At 44.8% G+C, this 27,869-nt stretch overlaps 1 pseudogene; it reads right to left on the bottom strand.

Moving 5' to 3' along the window:
* Window positions 1-4,561: 4,561 nt before the first annotated feature.
* Window positions 4,562-15,480, bottom strand: LOC147425842 (nascent polypeptide-associated complex subunit alpha-like protein 1 pseudogene; annotated as a pseudogene).
* Between the last annotated feature and the right edge of the window lie 12,389 nt (window positions 15,481-27,869).

Below are 27,869 nucleotides of genomic sequence, written 5' to 3'. Positions count from 1 at the left end.
TACTGGCTCAAGAAATTGGTGGATTTGAAGATGAAGGAAGGGACAGCCATGTCAAATCATCTAAATGAATTTCACACAATTTTCAGCCAGTTAACAGCATAGGAGATAGTCTTTCCAGATTCAGTGAAGGCTATGTTTCTCTTAATCACTTTGCCAGACAGTTGGGATACTTTTCGTGCAGCGTTAAGTAATTCTGTCACCCCAGAAGGTCTTACAAGTGCCAATGTAGAAGGCAGCTTGCTCACAGAGGAAGTGAACATGAAGAACATTGACAAAGGCAAAGGCAGTAGTGCTTTGGTCGTTCGAGGGAGACAACAGTTTAAAGAGAAGAAGGGTAAGAAGGCACAAAACCAAAGTAAGTCTCGTGATTCGAAGTCAAAGGATGACATAGAATGCTACCATTGTGGCAAGAAGGGTCACATGAAGCGAGGCTGTACGAAGTGGAAACAAGAAAAAGGAAAAACAAAGAGTTCTGAGCAAGATGAAAAGAAGAGTTCAGTGAAGATTGAAGAGGTGAATGTCACAGGATCTGGTTCAGACAATGATTCTGGTATAGCAGCTGGTGACATCTTCCTTACAAGCAATCTTGATTCTATTTTCTTGACTGCAGAGGATGGACATGCTATGAGTGATTGGATTATCGACTCAGGGGCATCTTTACATGTTTCTCCGCACAAAGAGTGGTTTACATCATATGTGGCTACTAAAGATTATGTCAGACTTGGCAATGAGCAGGTTTGTGACATACTTGGAGTGGGAGATGTGCAGTTGAAGTTTCAGAATGGCTCTTCTTTATGGCTCAAGAATGTCAGACATGTTCCAGCAATCCGAAAGAGCTTGATTAGTACAGGGAAGTTGGATGATGCGGGTTATGTGACAGTTTTTGGGAACAGTGCTTGGAATATCTCCAAAGGTTCGATGACTGTAGCACATGGCAGCAAGTCAGGAACTCTGTACACTTTTCATGTTTCAGAGGTTAAAAATCATGTAATTAATGTGATTGAGCACCCAAGTGTGTCACTGTGGCATCGTAGGTTGGGACATATGTCAAAAAGAGGAATGGAAATACTTTCTCATTATGGTTATTTGCCTGGCTTTTCATTTCAAGATTTCGAGTTTTGTGAGCATTGTGTTTATGGTAAGCAAACACAGGAACCGCACAGATCAAAGAGGAATCGTAGGGACGAACGGTTAGCTCTTGTACACAGTGATCTATGCGGACCAATGCCTAGTTTGTCACTAGGGGGAGCAGCGTACTTTTGTACATTCATAGATGACTATTCTCGCAAAGTATGGGTTTACTTCTTGAAGCACAAGGATGAGGTGCTCAAGGTCTTTAAGACATTCTTGCAGCTGGTGGAGAATCAGAGTGGTCAGAAGCTGAAGTGCTTGAGAACTGACAATGGTGGAGAGTACGTTTCCAAAGCTTTTCAAGACTTTTGTGAAGCAAAAGGGATTAAGCGGGAACTTACTGCACCATATAATCCTTCACAGAATGGGGTTGCAGAACGTATGAATAGGACCATACAAGAGAAGGTCAGAAGCATGTTGTCAAATGCTGAGTTGCCTGATGGATTTTGGGCAGAAGCAGTGGCTACAGCAGTCCATTTGATCAACAGGTCTCCTAGTAGGGTTCTGGATAAGAGTGCAGTGGCCGAGATACTATGGACAGGGAAGGCACCTTCGTATAAGCATCTCAGAGTCTTTGGTTGTGAAGCTTATAGCCATATTCCTAAGGAGTTCAGAAATAAGTTAGAACCAAAGAGCAAGAAGTGTATATTTCTTGGCTACGGAGAATCGGGCGAGATGGGTTACCGGCTTTGGGATCCTGAGTCCAGAAAGCTTATTCGTAGCAATGATGTGCATTTCAATGAAGCCAAGTTTCACGCTAAGCCAGAGAAGACAGAGGAGATCAGAAGAGTTGTCTTCAGGGAAGATGGACCTAGTGCTAGCACATCAAGACAGCATGGTCAGGCTCAGGAACAGCCTATAGTGGCTAGAGAGGCAGAATCAGTTGTGGTGAGACGTTCTGAGCGTGTCTCCAAACCACCTGATCGTTATGTGCCATCTCTAAATTATGTCATGCTCACAGATTGCGGAGAACCATCTTGTTACAAGGAAGCATTACAAGTGGTTGACTCGAAAAAATGGCAGTTGGCCATGCAGTCAGAGATGACAGCTCTGCATAAAAACCAGACATGGAAGTTGGTGAAATTACCACAGGGCAAAAAGGCTCTACCTTGTAAATGGGTTTATAGGTATAAGATCACCGCTCATGATAGTCAGCCAAAGTACAAAGCAAGGCTTGTTGCCAAGGGCTTTAAGCAAGAACAAGGCATTGACTTTGATGAAGTCTTCTCTCCAGTGGTCAAGATGACTACATTGAGATGCTTTCTTGCATTGGTTGCTATATTGGATTTGGTGTTGCACCAAATGGATGTCAAGACAGCGTTCTTGCATGGTGATTTAGATGTGGAAATTTACATGCAGCAGCCAGAAGGGTTTGTTGAGAAAGGCATGGAACATTTGGTATGCCAGTTGTTAAAGAGTCTTTATGGCTTAAAACAATCACCGAGGGCATGGTACCATAAGTTCCACCAGTTTATGCTTTCTCAAGGCTACAAACGTAGTGAGTTCGATCACTGTCTATATACAAAGAAGGCTAAGGATGGCAGTTGGCTGATCCTTATTTTGTATGTGGATGACATGTTGATTGCTGGCAAACACTTGGAAGAAATTTCAGCTTTGAAGTCAAAGATGGCAAAATCGTTTGACATGAAAGACATGGGTGAGGCAAGTCATATACTTGGTATGCGCATTGAGAGAGACAGATCAAAGAAGTTGATTTGGTTATCTCAAACAGAGTATATTGACAAGGTTTTGCAACGTTTCAATATGGAGAAGGGAAAGGCATTGAGTGTTCCATTGCCACCATATGTGAAACTTAGCAAACAAGATTGTCCTGTGTCTGAGGAAGAAAAGGCTGAAATGGATAAGATTCCATATGCGTCTGCAGTGGGTAGTTTGATGTATGCAATGATTGCTACACGTCCGGATATTGCATTTGCAGTGGGAGTGGTTAGCAGATATATGTCAAATCCCGGCAAGAAACATTGGGAGGCAGTGAAAGGTATCATGAGATACTTAAAACATACAAAGAGTATGCGCATATGCTATGGTAGTCAGGATTTGAGTGTCAGAGGATACACTGACTCAGATTATGCAGGAGACTTGGATAAGAGGAGATCTACATCAGGCTATGTCTTTACATTGGCTGGAGGTGCCATATCATGGCGATCTCGATTACAAGATTGTGTTACGCAGTCTACTACAGAAGCTAAGTATGTTGCAGCAAATGAGGCATGCAAAGAAGCTATTTGGCTTGGTAGATTGGTAGCAGACTTGGGAATCAAAGTAGATATGCCAGAGTTATATTGTGATAGTCAAAGTGCTATACAATTGGCAAAGAATCCAGTGTTCCATTCGAAGACTAAGCATATTGATGTCAAATATCACTTCATTAGGGAAGTACTTGAAGACAAGCAGATACAACTGCTGAAGATCCACACCAAGGACAATCCTGCTGATCTACTCACAAAGGGACTTCCAGGAGAGGGCTTTGTGCATTGTCGTGAGTTATTGGGCATTGGATAGATGGCAGCCATGTAAATCTTTGTACATTTATGTTCATAGATTTACAGTTACTTAAAGTGCCACATTGGACTTTAAGTGGGAGGTTGTTGGGATTAAAGCCCAAGTGGCCTCTTATGCGGATATGGCTAGCCGCCCGCCTAACTCACTTTCCTCTAACTCTTTGTATATACTAACTTATACTTTGTGAATACTAAGGTATTGGGATATAACCCTTCTAACAGTTCTCTGCGTACTGTACTGTGTAAGCTCACTGTGTGTGTGTGTGTGTGTGTGTGTGTGTGTGTGTGTGTGTGTGTGTGTGTGAGAGAGAGAGAGAGTCGACCCACGCTCCGCTCCACGACTTCAGTTTTACAAACTAGGAAGGGGTTGGCATGTCTAGGAATTCGGTGGTTTGCCCATGCACGCACTGTGACCACCATTGCATCTCTCTATGCACCTATCTCCTTGCCTAGCCACCAATGCTGCAATTAACGGGTCGCCTCTGTAACCTTCCCCACCATCCCCACCCCACCCCTTCCCCCCAAAACCTCCTCCTCAGCTATTGACACAATCTTTGCTTAGCAACTTAGATTGTCACAACGTTCAGAGGAAGGCCGGTCTCTCTCTCTCTCTCTCTCTCTCTCTCTCTCTCTCTCTCTCTCTCTCTCTCTCTCTCTCTCTCTCTCTCTCTCTCTCTCTCTCTCTCTCCCCATCACCCTTGCAAAGTCCGTTTCTCCCCTGGTTCTATCATCACCCTCGCACATGTGATCTCTCTCTCCCGTAGCTCCCTCAGTGTCACACTCCATTGTTGACAAGCCACAAATTTCTCAGAAAAACTCCCTACAGTATAAACCCGCTCTTATAATTGAAATCCTTACTATATTTTTATGTCATGTTCAATTATCATAGGCACATTTCTACAAGCCCTTTAAATGCAAAAAAGGAGCATTTTAATGGCACTGACAATATCCCCATCTACATTGTGCAAAGTTGTGTTGAGAGTCTTTGACCTTGACACACGTGCATCCTGAGTCATGACCAGCTCAATCTCTTTGGGTTCAATACCACCTTCATCAACCTCCACATCCCCATCGACTTCATAAGATGTTGACAATTCTGCTTTTGAGACTCCAGGTGCCTTGAACTGCTCAGCTCCCTGAGTTTGCAGTTGAGAGTGCCAGATCGGATCCTCAATCTTAGCCTCACCAAATATTATGTATGTTTCTGAAGCTGTACTTTTGAATACGTCTGGCTTGGAAATAACAAAGAGGATATTCTTGTTGGGATTGATTGTCACCCTTGTTACCCCTCTCACAGTGACGGATGCAAAGCGGACCCCGAACCCCGACGGCCTCTAAAACAACGAGGGCCGAATGGCGCGCCTCGAGCCTGCCACCACTGTAAAGTGAACAAGGGGCGCCACCTAGCTTTGAGCGGCTAGGACGCAAACCACGATGATATGAACACCGCAAACTTACACACCGAGAGAGAGAGAGAGAGAGAGAGAGAGAGAGAGAGAGAGAGATTTTGCAAATGATGAAAACCCTCGGGGGTGTGAGGGTGAATTATTTTTGCAATATTTACAAAGTGGCATGCCATGGTGGTAGAGAGGTAAGGAGAGGAGGTGGTGCAACCTACTTGGTGCGTTCTCTAAGACGACTCAATGATTGTGAATACTTACTACCAAGAGCGAGGATACGTGTGTGCATCGACCATTGGAGTCGAGAGATGGATGTGGTTCCCTTCGCATGGTGCAATTCCCAAGGCAAACCCAACACACAAGTCCCCCTCCCCGTGATGGTGATAGTGTCAATCCTTCCCACTACACTCTACCAAATGCTTGGCTCCTCATGAATTGCCCCCCCCCCCCCCCCCCCCCGATAGTGACCTCTCAGTGCCAATTTATAGGTGTTTGCTGCTTGGATTATGGTAATCCCATTGTGGTTAGGGTAAGCTTAATCGGGGAGACAAAGCAAGTGGTGGGCCCGGTGTGGTTGACCCTTGCTTTGTTTTGGGAGGTTATTAAAAGATGGGAATCTCTAAGTGGGCCTTTGTGACCATCACCTAGACAGAGGATATTTACAAAAAGAAAATTTACAATGGCTCGGGTGAAAACTGAAGATAATGATGAAAATAACCTATAAATTACTGGAATGGCGTCGTGGTTGCGTGTTGCCGGTGAATGGTGTGCTACCGGTGCGTCGATGTCGAGCGTACTTCTTTTCGGAGTCGGCCGGGGCATGCCTTCGACGCATTTTCTCTTTTTGTTGTTGGCGGCGTGTGCTTTGGATCCTTCTTCTTTATTCTTTGATGTCGTGGTCGTTTTTCCTTTGTATTTGTGGTGCGGTGCGTATATGCGTGTGTTTGTGTATGTATTCGTGCATGAGGGCGGGTGTGTGTATATGTATATGTATGTGTGTGCGCGTAAACGTGCTTGAGAACGGGGGGATTAATATTATTATGTATATAATACATATTATATATTTTTTATTTTTCTGTTTCTGTCAACGTGCTACGCGAGGTGGGGGGGAGATGGTGTGTGTGTGTGTGTGTGTGTGTGTGTGTGTGTGTGTGTGTGTGTGTGTGTGTGTGTGTGTAAGAGTGGGGTGTGTGTGTATGTGTGTATAGAGAGAGAGAGAGAGAGTGGTTTTACTTTGTGCCTACGCCTTCGGGCTGCGATGACGAGAGAGAGAGAGAGAGAGAGAGAGAGAGAGAGAGAGAGAGAGAGAGAGAGAGAGAGAGAGAGAGTTTTCGGGCTATTGGCGGCCTCGTGTGCAGAGCGCAAGAGAGAGAGGGAGATGAGTGGGGAGAGAGAGAGTGTGAGGGAGGGAGAGGATTAGGCAGGTGTGTGTGTATGTGTGGATAAGAGGGCGAGCACCCCGGTTTTTCCGCTGCGCCTTCGGGCAGAGAAGAGTAAGAGGGAGAGATAGAGAGGCTGAGGCTGTGCGCAGAAACGCGCGTGAGAGAGAGAGAGGGATGGGGTGAGAGGCTCGGGCCTGCCCCTTGGGATCGACACGGAGTGAGAGATGGCCTTTCCTTGTGCCTTCACAGGCTTGTGAGAGAGAGAGAAAGTGTGAAGGAGAGAGAGAGGGGGGGGGCGCGCCTCGTGGGCCGCCAAACAAGAGAGTGAAGGAAGGCGGGGGGGGGGGGGGGGGGGGGGGGGGGGGTTCTACTGTCTTGCATGGGAGCTTAAGGACGATAGGAAGCAAGTCAATGGGTGGGAGTGAGGGAATATATCAGCAGGCCAAGGGGGAGGGAATGAGCCGAGGGGAGGGTGAGGCGAGCGGGTGGGGAAGAGGAGGAAGGGGTCGGGGAAAGAATATTAGCGGGCCAAGGGGGAGGGGTAATGAGAGTGGGGGGGTGTAAAGGGTGAGTGTAAGAATACGGGAGAGCGGAGGGGGGGGTTTCCATGTGGCTCACACAGAGGGAGCACGAGAGAGGGGTGGGGGGGTGAGTGCTCAAAGTTTTCACCTGGCCGGGGGGGGGGGGGGGGGTAATGAGAGTGGGGGTAAATTGGGAGAGAGGATATTAGGGAGGGGTATGTAGGGAAAGTGAGGGGGAGAGAGAGAGAGAGAGAGAGAGAGAGAGAGAGAGAGAGAGAGAGAGAGAGAGAGAGAGAGAGAGAGAGAGAGGGTGTTATTTATCCAATGCACGTTGGGCGGGGAGGGGGGGGATAAGCTACGGGGGGGGGAATAAGTTTTTTTTTCTTTTTCTGTGATTTTTGAAAGTCGGCTATCATTAGCCCTCTCCCTTTGGCTAGAGGCATTCATGCTTCTAGCCCTTCTTCTGCTTCTTCAGCTGTAGAGTTAAAGGGTTCTCCCTCTTCTGGAATGTCTGGCACGAATTCTGGGTCAAACCTAAGAAAATACCTTTTCAGTCTCCATCCATTGACCCTAGTCTTGTGAATTCTCCCATCTGCTTCCATCAGCTTATAGCTGCCGTTGTCATAGCATTTCTTGATGATGAATGGCCCTTCCCATCTGGGTTGAAATTTATTATCCTTCCTGGTGTCAAATTTGTTGTCGTATCGCAGTACTAACATGCCTTTTTCCAGTCCCTTTTCTTTAAGCCCTTGGTTGAAAGTGAGACGACGTCGTTCTACCTGTGCTGCATAGTGATTGATTGCTTCTTCCCCATCCAATTGGAGTCTCTCCAGATCCAGTTCCTTTTCTTTAAGCCCTTGGTTGAAAGTGAGCTGACGTCTACCTGTGCTGCATAGTGATTGATTGCTTCTTCCCTATCCAGTTGGAGTGTCTCCAGATCCAAGATGTGGTTTTGGAGGTTTACAATTGGACGATGTGTCTGGCTAGCCAAGACTCGTAAGCTGGATATTTGTACCTCAATGGGTAGAATTGCCTCCTTCCCATAAACTAGATGGAAAGGAGTGAAACCTAGTGATGTTCGGAACGTTGTTCGGTAGGCCCAAAGAGCTGCCATGAGATGTTTATCCCAGTCCCTTGTGTGGTTGTTCACCTGTTTTGTGATGATTTTGCAAATCATTCCATTTACCTTCTCTACCAGACCATTGCATTGTGGATAGTATGGTGTGGAATGCCTACGTGTGATGCTTAACTTCTTCATCAGTTCTCCCACCAAATCACCTATGAATCTTGGTCCTCTATCTGATATTATCTCAAGAGGAGTGCCAAAACGGCAAACGATATGCTCAAAAATGAACTTTGCCACCTCTTGGGCTGTAATGCGGGTGGTGGCCGTTGCTTCTGCCCATCGAGTCATGTAGTCTACACCCACTATGATGTACAGTTTACCTGATTGGGCCCTTGGTAAAGGATCTATTGCATCTATTCCCCATTTCTCAAAAGGACCCTATGAAATGATAGGGGTTTGTGGCTCGTAGGTTAACGTGCAATCACTGGCCACTTGACAAGCCTTACATGTTTTACACCAATGGTGTACATCCCTGTTCAAACTAGGCCAAAAGTATCCTGCCTGTAGAATCTTCCTACTGGTGATATCTAGAGCAAAATGACCGCCGCAGACGCCATCATGGAAACTTGAAATTACCTCTGTGATTTCACTGGAGGTTGGCACCCGCCTGAGAATTTGATCTTTGCCCTTACAATACAAGTGGTCGTCTATAAGGCGGTACCTAGTAGCCTTCCTTACTAGCCACTGTTTTTTGCCTTTGGTATGTCCTGCTGGACATTCTCCTGTATCTAGAAAACTGATGACATTAGGGATAGCATCACTACCTTGGAAGAGGGGTAGTTTTAATTAGATCACCCCTACGGGAATGTCTTGTATTCTTTCTTTAGCTAGCGCATCTGCCTCTTGATTTTCTGCTCTAGGGACATGGAAGAGTTTCACTGCTTCAAACCTTTTTAGGAGGTCCTTAACTTGGCGAAGTTGACCAAGTAAAACCTGATTTTTGCAATCCCAGGTGCCATTTATTTGCCTTATCAAAAGCAAAGCGTCGCCGAACACATTTAGGCGTTGAATTCTTTGTGAAATACATTGTTCCAACCCAAGGATCGGGTCAGCCTCGATTCCTTTTGCTGAAATTACATGACCAAGGAGAGTGACTTTGCTCTCATCAATGTGACACTTGTCCACGTTGAGTTGGCCACCCAAGGTTTGCAGCCTGGTTAAGCCATCATAGACTTTGCTTAAATGAAGGGCTCCTGAGCTATAAATGAAAAAATCATCTATGAAAACCCGTATTGATGTTCCAAAGTAGGGTTGGAAAACAAAAGTCACATAGAGTTGAAACGTGGCCGGGGCGTTAGTGAGGCCAAACGGCATCACTCTGTAGGCAAAACATCCCCATGGTGTGATGAAGGTTGTCTTCTTCTGATCCTCCTCCGCAATGCTAATCTAGAAGTATCCTGAGTAGCCATCGCATACTGTGTATCATTCGTGACCTGCCACTTCATTGAGTATTTCATCCTGGAATGGGAGGGGAAAGTGGTCCCTCTTCGTGGCTGCATTGAGAGGTTTATAATCCACACAAACTCTCCACTTACCATTTCTTTTTGGTGTGACTACTACTAGGGAGACCCATTATGAGTCTTCGACACAATAGATGAAACCTGCTTGTAGAAAACTTCTCACTTCTTTGAGCAATGCCTCTTGTTGGATTACTCCCAGTCTTCTGAGCTTTTGTACTACGGGTTTACTGCCTTCCTTGAGCTTTTATGTGGTGTTGTACTACTGTAATGCCTGTGATCTTATCATAGCCATCAATGAACAAAGTAGTGAAGTGACCTAGCATGGAGACGTACTCCTTTCTTTCTTCATTAGTTAACTCATTTGAGAGCATTTTTTGTAGCTTGCCTGCATTCTCCAAGGACTGCATACCTGATGATCCCTCTTGGTTTGTCGAGGTTGTTTTAGATTGTTTTAATCTGTTTGGGTCTTTAAGAATGACTCCCATTACTTCGATGCTACTGTCACTTAAGTCGGTGGTGGTCGTCTCTTCTCCTGAGGTAGACGAGTAGTCGCTGGTGGACTCGTCTTATGAAGCCTCCAAGATCATGTTGCACTGCTTTCGAGTCCTCATGTCGTAGAATATGAACTTCCCTTTAGCATCCTTCATCTGGATCATCCCGATGCTCCAGTCTTGTTTAGCTTCCATAGCCATAAGCAAAGGCCTTCCAAGAATGATGGGGTAGCCCTCCCCTTTGTGTGGCATGACGAAGATGTCTACCTCCACTTCTGTATTGAATGCTTTTACTTTGATCGCATTTACAATGCCTATGCATTTCACTCTTACATTGTTTGCCATCTTGGCTCGGCAGGGTGTCGGCCTAAGGGTGTCGGCCTACTTACCTCTAGACCTAGATGGTGCATCATCTTTTCACTCATGACGCATATTTGCACGCCACCATCTATGTAGACGTTTGAAATCCGTTTCCCCTTGATGTGAGCGTCCACGGTTGGTAGGATGTCGTCGAGATCCCTCCCAGAGATAGCCCCAGCTAGGGCCTGGGTCTTGATTTCCTAGTACTTACCATTTTCGTCCATTGCCTCCTCATTCTGGGTGCAAGGTCGAGTAATTGGGGCCAAGTTATCTTCGGGCCCTGCATTAACACATCCTGAACTAAGTCATAGGGTTTTGCATACTCACCTAGTGAGAAGTCCACGATGTCTATCTTCCGCCGCAATTTAGCTGCTTGCTTGCTAGACTCGGCCTTCCCTTTCATCTTCTCTTCTCTTTGAGATGCCTCCTCGTGCCTCGCACGTTTCACTCCCATATCATCCACTTCTTCTACCTTCGCTTTTCGTTTGTGCTTCTCTCGAGCTGATTCTTCTACCTTCGCCTTCCCTTTAGCCTCTAAGCTAATAACACTCACCGCTTGGTTCACAACAGGTGGTGGGGTAGTGGCGGAATGAGAGGTTGGGGTGGTGTTTGTTGTTGTATAGGTGGTCGAAGGATTTGGACCGGTGGGATTGGCATGGCTGCCTAGGTGGTGGTGGTCTTGCTCTTGGCGGAGAGATCTGATTCTGTCTCCCCCCTCTATTGAAAATTGTGCCTCCTCGGGTGTGGGTAGTAGTACATTCCATGGCCATCTTCCCCGCAGTTGTAACAGTGGTACTCTGGGTTTTGCCTTCCTTGTCCCCTTCCTTGTTCAGGGTTTTTGCCAGATGCATGCCCTTACTGCACCAAATGCACAGATAAACTCTCTAGTTGTGGGTGGTGATGCGACACAGCAGGTCTTGCTGTTCTTCTGATGCCTCCTACGGTTGGACTCTATGATTGGAAGTTGCAGTCGCCTTGGGGTTGGTCGGGCCGAGCTTGTTTCCTCTGACTCATTTACTCTTGCTTGCATGCGCAGCTTCTTGTCTTTAAGGCGGGCTACTTCGATTGCCTATCCATCCACGGCTCATAGCGGCTTTTTACAGGGGTGGATGGATAGGTTAAAACATGATAAAAATAGAGACATTAAAGGAATGATGGTAATCTAATATGGGGAGAATAATAGGGTTCGGGGAATTGAGGATTTCTCCTAGTACCGCCGCACCGAATAGGTATACGATCTTCTGTTGGTAGAAGACTTTCCTATCTACATAGATATTCACATGCATATGCTGCAGGAAACTGAACGGGAATGCTGTCGGCCCGTTTTCCATCATGCACAAAGGGTGGAATACTTACTTATACTCTTACCGTGCCAGTGTTGATGAATCGGCACATCCACAAGAGGTCGTCCCCTTTCATGGGCTCTACCTTTCCTTCGTTACTCAGCATGTACGGGGTGATGGCGATGCGTCTGACCACTCCCAGCCTCTTGGCTAACAGCAATTGCAGGTAATTTCCGTAATCGGTGTGTTGCATGAATTCTACTCCGTTCAGTTGCAACTCATCTCCAGCCCACTAGGTTTCTCCCGTGGTAGAGAGCTTCTTCAGGATAAGTTGTACAGGGAGAGGAGGAAGGTCCTCCAATCACTTCCCAAAACAACAAGAGCAGTAGCTGAACCACTCTTCTCTAGGACATGGGAATATTCTTACCACTTCCGGATTGTCGACGTGGATTGGTAGCACTCGCATGCGTCGTGCAAATCGGTAGGCGACCTTCCGCCGCTTAGCTTCGGATGACTTCTTCCTTGACAAAGTGGGTACAACCTGGCTTTCTAAGCTTGAAGCACTTGCTTGGCCAGATGCTTCTCCCTTCGGGGTCATGTGTTTCCAGACTGGCTTAACTTCTCCTTGCCTTTGGCTCAAGCAGCCCCTTTAGGCCACTTTGGAGTTATATCCTTGACTACAGTTTCTTTAGGGAAAAGAGGTCTCACTGTATGCTTCCCTTCCTTGACGTGAATGATTTCTTCGCGATGAATGTCGATGTAGATGACTTCAGCCCTTTCGCTGCCTTCGTTGCTGGCACTCATTGACAGTGTGCCTTGGTTGACAACAATGATGGCACTTTACCAACCTCCCACCTGATGCTTTCGATTTATAGCTAGAACGAGCGACACGAGATGGAGAATTTACCTCTTGAATGCTGACGATACTGCAACCTGGCAGTAGCACCTCAATGAAGGCGGCTAGTGCCTCCTTCGTCTCCTCTTCTTCCGTCCTCCAGTTAGAAAATTCCTTCAGCCATTCGTCCATGATTGATAGTGGGGGTCACTTTCAGCATTGTAAACTGAAGGTTCTTAGAAAAGCCCTTCTCAATGGGGGCACCAAATGACGGACGCAAAGCGGACCCCGAACCCTGATGGCCTCTAAAACGACGGGGGCCGAATGGTGCGCCTCGAGCCTGCCACGGTAAAGTGAACAGGGGGCACCACCTAGCTTTGAGCGGCTAGGACACAAACCACGATGATATGAACACCGCAAACTTACACACACACACACACACACACACACACACAGAGATAGAGAGAGAGAGAGAGAGATTTTGCAAATGATGAAAACCGTCGTGGGTGTGAGGGTGAATTATTTTTGGAATATTTACAAAGTGGAATGCCGTGGTGGTAGAGAGGTAGGGAGAGGAGGTGGTGCAACCTACTTGGTGCGTTCTCTAAGATGACTCAATGATTGTGAATACTTACTACCAAGAGCGTGCATACGTGTGTGCATCGACCATTGGAGTCGAGAGATGGATGTGGTTCCCTTTGCATGGTGCAATTCCCAAGGCAAACCCAACACACAAGCCCCCTCCCCGTGATGGTGATAGTGTCAATCCTTCCCACTACACTCTACCAAATGCTTGGCTCCTCATGAATTGCCCCCCCCCCCGATAGTGACCTCTCAGTGCCAATATATAGGTGTTGGCTACTTGGATTATGGTAATCCCATTGTGGTTAGGGTAAGCTTAATCGGGGAGACAAAGCAAGTGGTTGGCCTTTGTGACCATCACCTAGAGAGAGGATATTTACAAAAATTGAAAATTTACAATGGCTCGGGTGAAAATTGAAGATAATGATGAAAATAACCTATAAATTACTAGAATGGTGTCGTGGTTGCGTGTTGCCGGCGAGCGAATGGTGTGCTGCCGGTGCGTCGATGTCGAGCGTACTTCTTTTCGGAGTTGGCTGGGGCATGCCTTCGGTGCATTTTCTCTTTTTGTTTTTGGTAGCGCGTGCTTTGGATCCTTCTTCTTCATTCGTCGATGTCGTGGTCGTTTTTCCTTTGTATTTGTGGTGCGGTGCGTATATGCGAGTGTGTGTGTATGTATTCGCATAAGGGCGGGTGTGTGTGTATGTATATGTATGTGTGTGCGCATAAACGTGCGTGATAACGGGGGGATTAATATTATTATGTATATAATACATATTATATATTTTTTATTTTTCTGTTTATGTATGGCGACGTGCTACGCGAGGTGGGGGGGGGAGATGGTGTGTGTGTGTGTGTGTGTGTGTGTGTGTGTGTGTGTGTGTGTGTGTGTGTGTGTGTGTGTGTGTGTGTGTGTGTGTGTGTAAGAGTGGGGTGTGTGTGTGTGTGTGTGTGTGTATAGAGAGAGAGAGTCGTTTTACTCTGTGCCTACTCCTTCGGGCTGCGACGGAAGAGAGAGAGAGAGAGAGAGAGAGAGAGAGAGAGAGAGAGAGAGAGAGAGTTTTCGGGTATTGGCGGCCTTGTGTGCAGAGCGCAAGAGAGAGAGAGAGGGAGATGAGTGGGGGGAGAGAGAGAGAGTGTGAGGGAGGGACGGGATTAGGCGGGTGTGTGTGTGTGTGTGTGTGTGTGTGGATAAGAGGGCGAGCACCCTGGTTTTTTCGCTGCGCCTTTGGGCTGAGAAGAGTGAGAGGGAGAGATAGAGAGGCTGAGGATGTGCGCAGAACGCGCATGAGAGAGAGAGGGATGGGGTGAGAGGCTCGAGCCTGCCCCTTGGGATCGACACGGAGTGAGAGATGGACTTTCCTTGCGCCTTCACAGGCTTGTGTGTGTGTGTGTGTGTGTGTGTGTGTGTGTGTGAGAGAGAGAGAGAGAGAGAGAGAGAGAGAGAGAGAGAGAGAGAGAGAGAGAGAGAGAGGAGAGAGAGAGAGAGAGAGAGAGAGAGAGTGAAGGAGAGAGAGAGGGGGGGGGCACGCCTCGTGGGCCGCCGGACAAGAGAGTGAAGGAAGGGGGGGGGTAGGGAAGATGTGTGGGTGAGAGAGGGGGGGGGGGGGGGGGTTCTACTGTTTTGCATGGGAGCTTAAGGATGAGAGGAAGCAAGTCAATGGGTGGGAGTGAGGGAATATATCAGCGGGCCAAGGGGGAGGGAATGAGCCGAGGGGAGGGTGAGGCGAGCGGGTGGGGTAGAGAGGGGAGGGGTCGGGGAAAGAATATTAGCGGGCCAAGGGGGGAGGGGGGGAAAGTATGGGGGGGGGTGTAAAGGGTGAGTGTAAGAATACGGGAGAGCGGAGGGGGGGGGGGGGGGGGGGGGGGGGGGGGGGGTGTTCCATGCGGCTCACACAGAGGGAGCACGAGAGAGGGGTGGGGGGGTGAGTGCTCAAAGTTTTCGCCTGGCCGGGGGGGGATAATGAGAGTGGGGTAAATTGGGAGAGAGGATATTAGGGAGGGGTATGTAGGGAAAATGAGGGAGAGAGATAGAGAGGGTGTTATTTATCCAATGCCCGTCGGGCGTGGGGGGGGTACTGAGGGGGGGGGGGGGGGGGGAATAAGTTTTTTTTTTTTTTTTTCTTTGATTTTTGAAAGTCTGCTATCAACAGCTTTCATTCCCTGCTTCTGCATTGCTTTTCTGATTTTTTCTCACTTTGACTCTGCTTTGACTATCCATTCACAGGATTTCCATCAGCATCATGGGCCTCCTCTAGTTTAGGAGCATCATTGTTGTTATCATGATTGTCATAATCATATTCATGGTCCTCAATAACATGGTCATCGTTGAGCTTCTGCTGCTCAAGATCAAAACCTGCAAGCTCCGCTGCGCTCTCGGCCATCATGTTGCTGCAATGTCTCTCTCTCTCTCTCTCTCTCTCTCTCTCTCTCTCTCTCTCTCTCTCTCTCTCTCTCTCTCTCTCTCTCTCTCTCTCTCTCTCTCTCTCTCTCTCTCTCTCTCTCTCTCTCTCTCGGTTTTGACAGGTTCAATAGGTAGTGTCAAAGTGAGAGGCCCTCAAAAAACCTCCCAAGAGGAACTCAGTGGGTAGAAAAGGCTCCGACAACATAACCTGTACTGCACTGGTTGCCAGTGCGAGCAAAAAAGGCTTTGGCTGTTACCATATACATGTGATAGTGATATGTGTGAACACACTTAGGACCGCCGATGCATTTTTTCCCTCACTAGGAGGTTTTTTCCCCCGTGCATTGTATATACGCCCATCATTCTAGGTCTATCTATCTTTCCATTGCACGCTAAGTAATACACTCTCTGTTGTGTGGCTTGAGCTTTCTTTGTCTTCTCCAAGCTGTGTGCGTTCCCCTACAACCCTAATTCCAATATTTGGTATCAGAGCAAGTTGCGTCCTCTCAGGCTTAGTTGCCCGCAGCTTCAGCACACGTCTGCTCACTTTCTCCAATTTTTGTGAGCTTTGGCGAGCGTTCGTAGGTCTGCTCAGATTTTTTATTCGGGCTCACTTTGGCCTTTGTTTCCACTACAGACAGTATTGCACAAGCTATTTTGTCATTTTGTGCAAAATTTTTGTCAGTGCCGTTTTTTGCATAATAGGTCCCGTATAGTCTTCTACGATTTGTGCTATATAGCATGTGTCGTTCTCACTTTTTTTTTCTCTTTTTGAACAAATTTCACATTAGGTGCAGCATTTACCATGGCTAACAACAACACGGATGTGTTCAAGATGTTTGTTGCTGAGGAAAGATTGGATGGGGACAATTACCCTATGTGGGTTTACATGATGCAACATGTTCTTGTGTCAAAGGGCGTCTGGAATATTGCGTAGGGCATTGATGTACATCCTGGGTTCTGAGGATATAGGCGATAATGAGGATGTTGCAGGTCTTGCTACAAGGATTGCTGCTGTTAGAGTTGGTTTGCCTATGGCAGAACAAGCTCGTTTGGATGTAAAAGATGTGCAAGCTCATGCATTGATTGCGTTGTCTGTGAAGCGCACTATTACTCCTCACACTCGTTCAACAAAATCTACAAAACGGGTTGGGATATTTTGGTTGGTCTTTATGAAAGTTGCAATGAGGCTAAAATTGCATTGCTACGTAAAGAGCTGGAATAAAATATTATGCATGAGGAAGATGATATGGACACTTTCCTTGCTGGTGTCAAGGATATCAATGAGCAACTTATTTTTGCAGGTGAAGTCATTTGAGTCAGTTCCCTTGTGCAGACTATTCTTGATGCCTTGTCGCCAGACTCTTACCAGACTTTTGCTAGTACTTGGAGACTTATGACCCAAGGAAATCCTGAAATTGTCAAGTTTGATGCATTGTGCACCTTGATGTTGCAAGAGTCACTTTCAAAAAAAGAAAAAGGACTAGACGGCATGCAGTTGAACATTCTTTTATTGTTGCTCAAAGAAAGGGTGGTAACAACAATGCAACCACTTCTTATGATTCTTCTACGAGTGAAAAATCACATGTTCCTAATGCTTCTGCTAGCAGAAATTCCTTTGGAAATTTTGGTGATAAGGGCAAAAAGAAGATGCGTTGCCATTATTGTAAAGCTAATGATCATGTGATCAAGCAACATCCTAAGTTGAAGGCAAAAGAGGCAAAGAAGAAAGAGGGTGGTTCCACTGCAAATGCTTGTTCCACTACAAATGCATATATTGTTAAGTCTTCTATGAAAGGAAGCTGTGATGTTGATGTTGATGCATAATGGGCTTTTAGTGCATAGTCTACCTATAATCCTGCTGCCCATGATGCATGCATGTCAATTTTGGTTGCAGTAGATTCACATGTGTGGTATTTTGACAGTGGGTGGTGCTACAAAGCACATTACCTCACATCGTGATTTGTTCACCTCTCTTGACTCTATCCCTCATGGGAATTCAGTTACTTGTGCCAACATTGCCTCTTATCCGGTTCAAGGAGTTGGAAAGATTGTGCTTATTGGTGAAAATGGCAGTTCTTTCACACTTGTCGATGCATTCTTGGGATCAAGAAGAATATTTTGTCTATATTTGCACTTCCTAGACTTGGACTTGTAGTCAACTTTGTGGATGATAGATGTGCAATACATGATCTCAGTTTTGGTGATGAAATTGTTGCATCTAGCATATTATGCCGTGGGCTGTATAAGCTCACTTTGTATGACAAACGTGGGCAAAATTTTGCAATTACAGTTTTGGATTCAAAGGCTATTTCAGATGTAAACTTTGGCATGCAAAGTTTTGGTCATCTGAATTTTGCCAGTTTGTTGCGTTTGCAGAAATCTATATGGTTGCTTCTTTGCTGCCTCTTGAAGCATCTATCAAACACATTTGTGAAGGCTGAATTTTGGGTAAGATGCCGCGTTCTAAGTTTCCAAAGGATGGTTCAGTTCTGGCCACATGCAGATTGCAGCTTGTGCATAGTGATGTTTGTGGGCCCATGCAAACTTAGTCCTTGGGAAATTACCTTTACTTCATGACTTTTATTGATTATTACTCCAGGCATGCATGCGTATTTCCACTTAAAGCGAAGTCCGAAGTTTTTATGTGCTTCAAACAATTTTTGGCTATGGCTAAAAATGTCTCGATATGTACTATGAGCACCCTCCGTTCCGATCGAGGGGGGGAGATATGTCTCATGAATTTCATGCATTTCTGGCTATTCTTGGGATAAAACACCAATGTAAAATGCCTTACACATCTCAGCAAAAGGGTGTTGCTAAGAGAAAAAACATGACATTGATGGAAATGGCACAATGTATGGTCAAAAGTCAAGCTTTTTCGCATTCTTTTTGGCTTGAGGCCATCATGCGTGCCACTTATGTACTAAACATGTGCCCTACAAAATCTTTGCAGTCTATTACTCCAATGAAGCATGGCATGATAGAAAGCCTTCTATTGAGCACATGCGTGTTTTTGGCTGTTTGGCATATGCTTTGGTGCCACAAACACATCGCATAAAATTGGATGATAAGGCTGTCAAATGTATTTTTGTTGGTTATAGTGCTAAAAACAAAGGTTGCAGGTTGTATCATCCGCAAACAAAGCGTATCTTGGTCTCACGGGATGTTGTGTTTGTGGAAGATTCTATTCAGCCCTTGTTGTCATGTACTAGAGACAGGTAAGGTCAGCTTACAGGACATTTATGACACTTTGTTGCCTATTTTCAGTGGTGGAAGCTCAAATGTAAATTCCAATGAGGCAAATGTACATCCTATGGGGGTGATCAGCCTATTACTGATGCAGATGTACATGATGTACTTGATGAGGAGAGGGATGAAAATGAGCAGGCTAGAGGTATGCCAAAATGGCTGGTGCATACTTTGCGAGATAGTAAATTGGATGCACCTTTGTCTAGTCGTACTCGTTCAGGTTCTCTCCATGCATCTTATGGATCTAATTGTTAAGCTTTGGTTGTGTCTAGCTTACATGATGTTGAAGAACCTCTGTCTTTTGATTAAGCACAAAATTCAAAAAATTGGATGGCCGCCATGCAATCAAAATATGATGCGTGTGTAAGGCAGGGGAGCTAGCGGTGAATTGCTCACTGTGGCAAACAATGTGTGATGGTAATGCAAGCTAGAGTGTGTGGAAATCGCTGATGATGTCTGCATTGGGTAGCAATTAGTGCAAGCATGCTCTTTCAACCGTAGGCTATGGCGCTACAATTAGTTTCTGCCACCTGCCAGCCTCAATGTTGTTTGCTACAGAAGTCCAAAATGGAGTAGTGAGCTCAGACAGGTTTGGTCGATTGCAGCCACCGCCTATGCTGTGTGTGTGTTCAATAGCTCACGTCGGTGGTCAGTAAAAGCAATGGTGCTGCGTGCATGGCTTGTTGCCAATGACAGGGTGAGTGAGGGCACTCAGAGACCAATTGCAGTGCAAAAGGATGAGCAAGGCGAGAGAGAGAAAATGGGACACGATTTCAAGCTTGCAAAGATAATAAAAATTTCTTATAAGGATAAATGACCTTTAGTCTTATTTAAAAAACTCATGGTTATGTGTCAAGCATATGAGGCATAGCCTTTACACTTGGCATGCATGTATTAGGACATTTAACTTGGTTCTAAAATATGCACCTCAAAAGTGAGATATTTACAAGAAAACAAAATACTAATAATTATAATTAGCCTTACAAATTGCTCTGATACCAATTGTAACGCTCTAGTTAAGGCGGTTTGTTGTAAGTTGCATTCATGCTTGGCACATGATTACCAGTAATTACACTTAATTAGAGAGACGAGATATGCGAATGGCAAAATACAAAATAAGGCTTGCTAAAATAGATTGATTGTGGAAATGTACAATGGTGTACAATGGTGCTCTTACATAGAAGAGCCATACAATGACATACAAGGTGACATCATAGGTAAGGTGGTGGAAATATCTAAGATATTATTTCTAGCATAGTGCCACACATGCTATTAGGCTAGATATTATGCCACACAGGCTAATAGGACTAAGAGGTGCTACATATGCCATAGATAAGAATAATAGGACGTGCCCACCCAACAAAAGAGCTTCTCTGTATTTTCTTTTAATGTCAATGAGGTTTGCAGTAGAGGTTGATACAAAATTCATGGCATTCCAAAAACTTCTTTTATCATTACCGTGAACAATTCAAGAAACGCTCAGTGCATGGTAATGATGGTGTCATAAGAAAAGGAAGAGACCATACTGAAAAAGGGAATTGATACGTTCTTTTGTTGAGGAAAACTCGGAGAGAATGCCACATAAGAGTAGAACTATGGAAGATGGTACTAGGGAAACCTTGCTTGCAAAATTGAACACGCACAAGCAAATAGACAATAAAATGCTCAAGAGTATGAGTCTCAAGCCAATGTTTAGCACTACATTCAATAGGGTTTGGAATACATAGTTTGCTAATGTGACCTTGTAAAAAACGAGTGAGTTCTCACAATTGCAAAAGGATAAGTATTTATGCATTATACATGATAAAATGGACCAAAAAATACGACAATACATAGATTGTGTGTGAACTCAAAAGACTATGCAAATGCATATCAAATGCAAGTATCATTAACAGGTATGCTAACACATGGACATTGTCATGGGATGTATGGTCATTTCTCGCTTAATGGTGTATGGCCTTCAGATCCCAATGCTATAATTGGTTCCCTTGATTTATGGTTACAAAATTTGGAAAGAACAGATATCCATGGACCAGGAGATTTATGCCATGACGGTATGCCACACAACAATGTAACATTATTCAATGCATTGAACTCAAGGATGGCTCTAGACCACCAAAACAGGATGAGGCAAGAGCATTAGAGGAATGCATCAACAATAACACCACCGTTGGTCATTGAAGAATGTAATGAAGAGATTGATAACTTGCAATCATCCTCCTCTCAATGTGTTGTGGATACCATGTCCACTCTCGTGTTTGAAAAATTGCATGAGAATCTTTTGCTACAACTAGGTAATTGTGCATGAGAGAATAAGAATCGATATTTATTTGCATACTTATCCTTGCTAGTAGCAAAATGTGTTTTCAAAACCGTGCATTTGAATTCTTAATGGTGGGTCATACACATGAGGACATAAATGCAATGTTTAGCAGGTTCTCAGAGATATTGCGAACATGAATGACATTCACTTTTCCACATTTGATGGAACATTTTCAAAAATGTGAAAGCTCAGCTCCAACACCATTTCTAATGACGCAAGTTCCTGACTTCAAATCCTTTGTTAAAGGGTACATGTGTGATGGACAAGAAGCTCTTGTTGGACACTCTAAGCCACTTCAATTTCGTTTCTTTATGCAAGGTGAAATCCCATTAATGCAGTACAAAATTCACCCCAAATCACCTAATTAGATGCTAGGGAGTCAGGAATTGAGTTGTGGAAAAAAGATGATCAAGGGAAACCAAAATTACCAGTAGGCTATCTAGATGTGGTACCTATAGCAAACTATGTGAGGGATAGTCCGCCAAGGGATTAAGACATATCTTGAATTCTAGAAAAGATGGGCTCTACTAAAGGGAAAGGATGACGGTTCTACAAAATACATGGAGCCAGTTATTATTTATTGGCAAAACATAATTAGTGAGATTGAACAACCAACCAATAAACAAAATGGTGAATATACATCATTTTGACCAAAGATGATAGGGAGTCATCGAATGCAACAGATAGAGGAAGACAAAAATGAGTTTCAAGGATATGAAGAATTGAATGATCACTATGTTGGTCCTCAAAGTGCAAGGCCGGAGGAAGCTTTTAGGATTCAAATTGATGTAAGGAAAGGGGATTTTGTTCTTGTGAGGCTCGCATATCCAGACTATGCGATATAGCTAGGAGTTGCAGAGTTAAATGTTGATGTAGACAGCTCATCTCCTAAATACAAGAACGTTTTCATTCAATATTGGGCACCAAAACATTGAGCAAAAAATCCCACAATCCAAGAACAATATGAGGATTGTTGGAAAAAGAATTGTTGCTGGAATCTTGGTGACCCAAAGCGTTGGGAGTGTGTTGATGCAGCTGTGTGGTCATGGACTCCAAGGGGTGGAAGACTTGCAGAAGCACAAGCTAGCTTAATAGGAGAAACTAAATAGCATTTCATTTTCATATATTGTTTTTTCTTGTTATCCATGTCTATGTATGATTTTATAAAGTATTAATTAACACCAACATGAAAATAAAAAATTTGGATGGGACAAAAAAAGGTGTTTCTCAACACCATCATTTTCTTGAGAATTGATCTCTTTATCTAATGTAACACAAGTACTCAACAAAAAAACTTATCTATAACATTTCCAAATTAAATGAAACTTTCTCAAATCAAATGGGAAATAGGAATCCATAGGGCATTGAAATCAATCCCAAAGTTGTGGGAATTTTCTTGGTTTTTCTTACAGTATAAGCTACCTTTGCTTATCTAGATTCATGTCTTATTAGTCCAGGCCCTCGCTTCATTTCTACTATTGAAAATACTATGCAGGGAAAGTATGGATGTGCATATAAGGCAAATCGACCAGGATGTATATAGTCGTTAGGAATGTATTTGAGAGTGCCTTTGAGTAATTCTCCTAAGGATGCTCCTCTCACTCGGGCAACTACAAGGCCTCTCGACTAGGCTGTTGGACGGATACGCCGCGACGGACGTCAACACAGCGAGAACTCACCTAACAAGATTTGTCAGCTAAGGATGAAGCTCGACCGACAGGCGCGTGGAAGCAAGCATAGGGTGTCAATCTACACTCGACCGACTCTCGACTAATTCCTACAGAGGTCTCTACCCAATGTCTAAGCTACAGCCTTCAGAAGTGATTAAGGTTTTCTACAACGCTTCCAAGAGCCAAATACCCATCAAACGGTCTCGAAACGCCATAGAACTTGAAGGAGACCCTACTAACACCAATAGGTTTCTCTCCCTAAGGTCCATGAACCAAAATCCCAACCCAAAACACCCGGTGCAAAATCACGTAGGATGTCTCGCCAAAATTTGCAGGTGGCCGTTTTCAAAAATTGAAGTGCCTAATGTGTAGCTCTAGTCAATGCGAACGCGTGGATATGCTGAAATGCAAAAGCAGATAACATATGCTCACCGAATCACCAGATGAAGCTTGTAGGTGGAGCTCGCAAAACCGGACCATACGCGCGCAATGTAGGTATTGGCGCGTAGCTCTCATCGACAACACGCTGCACTTCTCCGCACTCGTTTCCGACCACCGGTGCGCACGTAGCGTCAAGATGAAGCTCTCACTCTCTCTCGTACACAGTACACTCACTCACAGACTTCCAACTTTTTAAAAATGACAAAGGTTTTTCATTAAGGTCAAAAAGTGGTATAAATACCTTACAATCTCAAACCCTAATGTTTCAATTTAACCATCTACTCAATCTAATTGTCAAAAATGGGATACAATCTTAGAATCTTCTGTAAGTCCCAATATTTGCAAAGGTGAAATGTCGGGTTTTCTCAATAAATGAATAATTACAAAAAATAATAATCCATCGAGCAATCATTTTCCGTAGGGTCTGTTCAGCTTCTAACACTTCCCCCCTCCTTGTTCATGTCATCCCCGACATGGCTGTTGAGCTGCTTCTTCATCGTAGGCTTTCTCTCATCTTCAGCAGTGACTCATATCTTGCATGTTGAGCTAGTAGCATCGTGCAGAATATGTCAGTGCTGATTGTGAAGAATCCGGTGTAGAAGGCTTCTTCAAAGGCCTGGAGGTGATAGGATGGTAGAAACATGATCCTTTGATACAATGCATGTATCACCTCGTGAGAAGGCTAACCAGACAGATCGTATGCACATCTGTATGTATCTTGAAAGAAGAAGATACTGTCTGTCACCTGGTCGGATTTGAATGTCTCGAAGACTGCCAAAAGTGTTTTACAAATCTTTCTCATCATGATGCAAGATAGGTCAGGCGAGCCAGTGAACAATTTGATGGCGCCCGTTAGGGTTTTCACCATGTATTGCTCGCTTATTCTCTCGCCTGCCTTCGAGCTTGGCAGCTTCAGGTAATTTAGCCAAGTAGGTTGGCTTCTCTGTAATAGCTTATGGGCCTTCCACGTCCGCATCCTTGGTAGAGGGCAGAAACTTAGGTTATCTCTAATGACTTTAGGTGCCTCTATCAGATGGATTAGATACTCTAGATACTTTGTCATCCATGCCTTTCTCCACCTAGGTTGAGAGTCGACTATCAACTTTACCCCGTCAGGCTTGGAGATGTTTGCTTTGTACATTGGCACTGTTGGCTCCTCTCTGATCCGCTTGTTGATTGTGGCAGCTTCATATTTCAGCAGAGGATATGGGAGAGAGGGCTGTAGCCATTCACGCCGAAGGTTGCTGGCATCTATCTTCTGAATAGTCATTGATTTAAAGACCCTCTGCTCCCATGCCAAGGCTTCTTTGGCGGTTTCTCTGACTGCCTCTTCTATTGCCTTTTGAAGCTTCTCTTCTTCTTCTTGGGTCAGATCTTGTGGCTCTTGTGAGGGTCCTACAAGGATTTCCTCTTGCATGGTGGTGTCCACTGGATCTGCCACATTCTCTATGTCTATTCCCTCCATGGCTGCAAGCCCAGTGCTAAACTGCTCTTCTGTTTGCTGCTCGCCTCTCACTTCTTCTATTTGCTTCTGAAATGTCTTGTTTTCTGCTTCAGCTTGTTCTCCCATATTCACAAGGAGGTCATTTAGATCTACATTTATCTTTTCCGCCTCCTTGAGCTTTCTCTTGATGGCTTCTAGCTCATTCTTCATGGTTGTGTTTTCTTCTTCCATGCGGTTTTGCATAACCACTGGCCATCAGCCAACATCAGTCTTTGCCGCTTCTCTAGGGTTAACTCTTGTTGGAGCTCCTTCATTTGCTCTTCATATAAATCCGTCTCAGAAGTAGTGTGAGTCGAGCTAGTAGCACTGACTCTGGCAGGGGATGCCCGTAGCCGTTGGATGGTTTGATCTTTGACTTTCATCTGGTCTTTAAGCTCTATTACCTCATCCTGGCTTGCCTCATGCTTTAGCTCTGCCTTTTCCTTGGCATTCCTCAGGGCTTCTACCTCCTTGGATTCTTTAGCAAGTTGCAGGGTTAGGTTGTCCCTTTCCCTCTATGCATCTGTCAAGGACTTGCTGATTTTTTTGTATTCTTCCTCAGCTTTTTGAAATCTTTGATCTATTGCCTGATTTTCTTGTTCCATCTCCTGGCATCTTTGTAATGCCTTGGCCAGACTGGCTTGCAGCTCTGCTTGTTTCTCTATCTGCTCTTGGCTTTGTCTTTGTAGTGTGTCTACTTCGAATTTGATAAAAACTTCATTGGCTTTGAGATTGTTAATCTCACTTTCCGTGGCCAATGATTTTGCCCTAAGCCCGCCGGTTAGCTTGTGCATTACCACATCCCAGTCATTTGTAGGTGGCTGTTTGTCCACTGTATCAGTGGCCATCTCTTTTAGTTCCACTAACAAAAGGCTCTGCATCTATTCTTTGGGCCTTGTGCTTGCCAACTCAAAGGCCATTATAGCTGCCTCTTCTCTTGAGTAACCCATAACTAGTAAATCAAGGAATGTGCTAAACTTTGCTTCCTTTGGCTCTGGCTGCTCATCTTTGGGCTTAGCTTCTTCTTTTTGCTCTTTCTCCTGGCTCTGTTCTTGCCTTGAATCTTCTTGATCATCAGATTTGTCCAGCTCCTCCTTTTGTTGGGTTTGTGGAGGGCTACGAGGAGGTGGTGATGGCGGTGGGTTGGACTCCGAGCTTGACGGTGGAGTTGGTGGCTTCTTCTTGAAGTCCCTGGTCTGCCTTGGTCTTCCGCTCTCTTTCCTGGCCTTCCTGCTCTTCTAGTAGTTGCTGTCGTACTTCATCTACTTCTTCTTCTGTAAATGGGATGTTAGGGATGTTTTATGCCGTAGCATCCAGGATCTCAAAATTTTTGATGTAATCTTCAAACCTATCTCTGTGCACCCTTCGGGATGACCCCGACATGGCCTCTAGTGATGCTTCCATAGCTCGCTCAAAATAGTTATGGAGATCTATCTTCTCCAAGTACTCTGCCATCTTGCTTCTGACAAACTCATTGAGCTCCCGAGGTAGCATGGGTAGCTCTATTGTATTTCCTTCAGTATCCTTGAACACGCCTTGGTAGATCTTTAGATCATTTGACTCTAGCAAGTCCTCCTGAATCCACGTGCTGGTTGGCTTCAGAGTTCCTTCTGGGATGACAAATGGCTCTACTTCTTCCAAGTGATCTTTTATCGTCATTCTCTGGTTCTTTGCCAGTGATTTTGCGGTTGCCATGGACCCTGTTGCACTCAGTAGTTCGAAGTTAGCGTTTTTTCCATATTAGCTGAGAAACTGAGTTTTAACTATTCAAATGACTTGAAAATTGAAAATAAATCTTAAAAGGAACTTGGGAAACCCTGCATGTGCTCACAGTGGCTTTCTGGCTAAAATTTATCATTTAGACATCCTACGCGTAGGATGTCTTTTTCATCAATTTTTTGTGAAACTTGGCAGACTGGTGGCCCTTGGCCTGTGCAACATGGCTATGTGATTGGAATTGGGTTTGGACATCAAAAAGTTTATTTTTGGGCAGATTCAGGCTTTAGGCTCACAAATTGGGTAGGATGTCCACAACAGGTGGCAAAAGATATTCAAATGGGTTGAAATTTGATATATGGGCTCCTGCACCATGGTAATGGCTCCCATGAGGTCATTTCTTGCACAGTAGGTCAAAAATCATGCTAGAGACATCCTACACGGGAGACATCCTATGCGTAGGATGTCTTTTTCATCAAAATTGCTTGAGATTTGTTCTGTGGGTAGCTCTTGGCATGTGGAACATGGCCCTGCTCTTGGATTTTGATTTGGACAAGAATTAGTGTTTGTGAGACCATGTGTAGTATTTTTGGGCTCAAAAAGTGTATCTTGGAGGTGTTGGGGGACAAAAGTGATGGGAATGGCTTGAAACTTGATATATGAGCTCTTAAAGGTGATATGAAGAGATCTGGAATTGAAAAACACCATTTGTGGGCCAAAAATGTCATTTAGACATCCTACGCGTAAGATGTCTATTTCATCATTTTTTGCATGTGACCACACAGATAGCTTGGCAATGTGCTCATGAATGTATTGTGCAAGTTTCATGTGATTTGGACAAGTTTTGGTAGGTCTATGGCCCATTATTGCCTCTATGCCCTGACTTTGCGTTTTTTGGTGCACATGAGGTCAATTTTTGTCCAAATGTGATGAAACTTGGTGGCAAGCATGTGCAGGCTATTCAAAAACTTTGTGTGATGAGAAATGTTGGGGTTGGTGCCCAGAAATGGCTTTGAGACATCCTATGCGTAGGATGTCTCCTGATGAAATTTTCATGGTGACTGCTACTGGTGCGTGCCCTTAGTCCCCCTGAGTCCCTTTTAAGCCCTATTTCAACAAAAAAGTCAAAATAGATAGAAAGTAACTCCCTGTTTGGATTTCAGAGCCTCCGAGCCCTTGTCTGACTTTTGGAGTGCTTTTCAGCGATGAAATTTCTTGATGTTGGTCTCCATAGCTTCCCGATCCCTTGGGGATCCTTGCCGTATGGTTTTTGTCGACTTTGGGTTCACCGGAGCTCCGTTTGGTAATTTGTCGCTCTAGAAGCACCCGTGCTTGCATTTTCATGTCTTTGATGACTTGTGGTGGTCTACCACCATAGGACTTGGTTGTTGGTGGTCTAGGAAAGCCGCTCGTGAAGTTTGGTGGCAAACAGACATGCGGTTTGGCCGCGAGAGCTATTTGACGCTTTGTGTGTCTGATGCCGTTTC

This window comes from Adiantum capillus-veneris, chromosome 24, assembly GCF_014529385.1.
Source record: "Adiantum capillus-veneris isolate H3 chromosome 24, ASM1452938v2, whole genome shotgun sequence".
In the NCBI taxonomy this organism is placed as follows: domain Eukaryota; kingdom Viridiplantae; phylum Streptophyta; class Polypodiopsida; order Polypodiales; family Pteridaceae; genus Adiantum; species Adiantum capillus-veneris.
The sequence above is the reverse complement of the archived record's forward strand: the minus strand, read 5'-3'. Positions and strand labels throughout refer to the sequence as shown.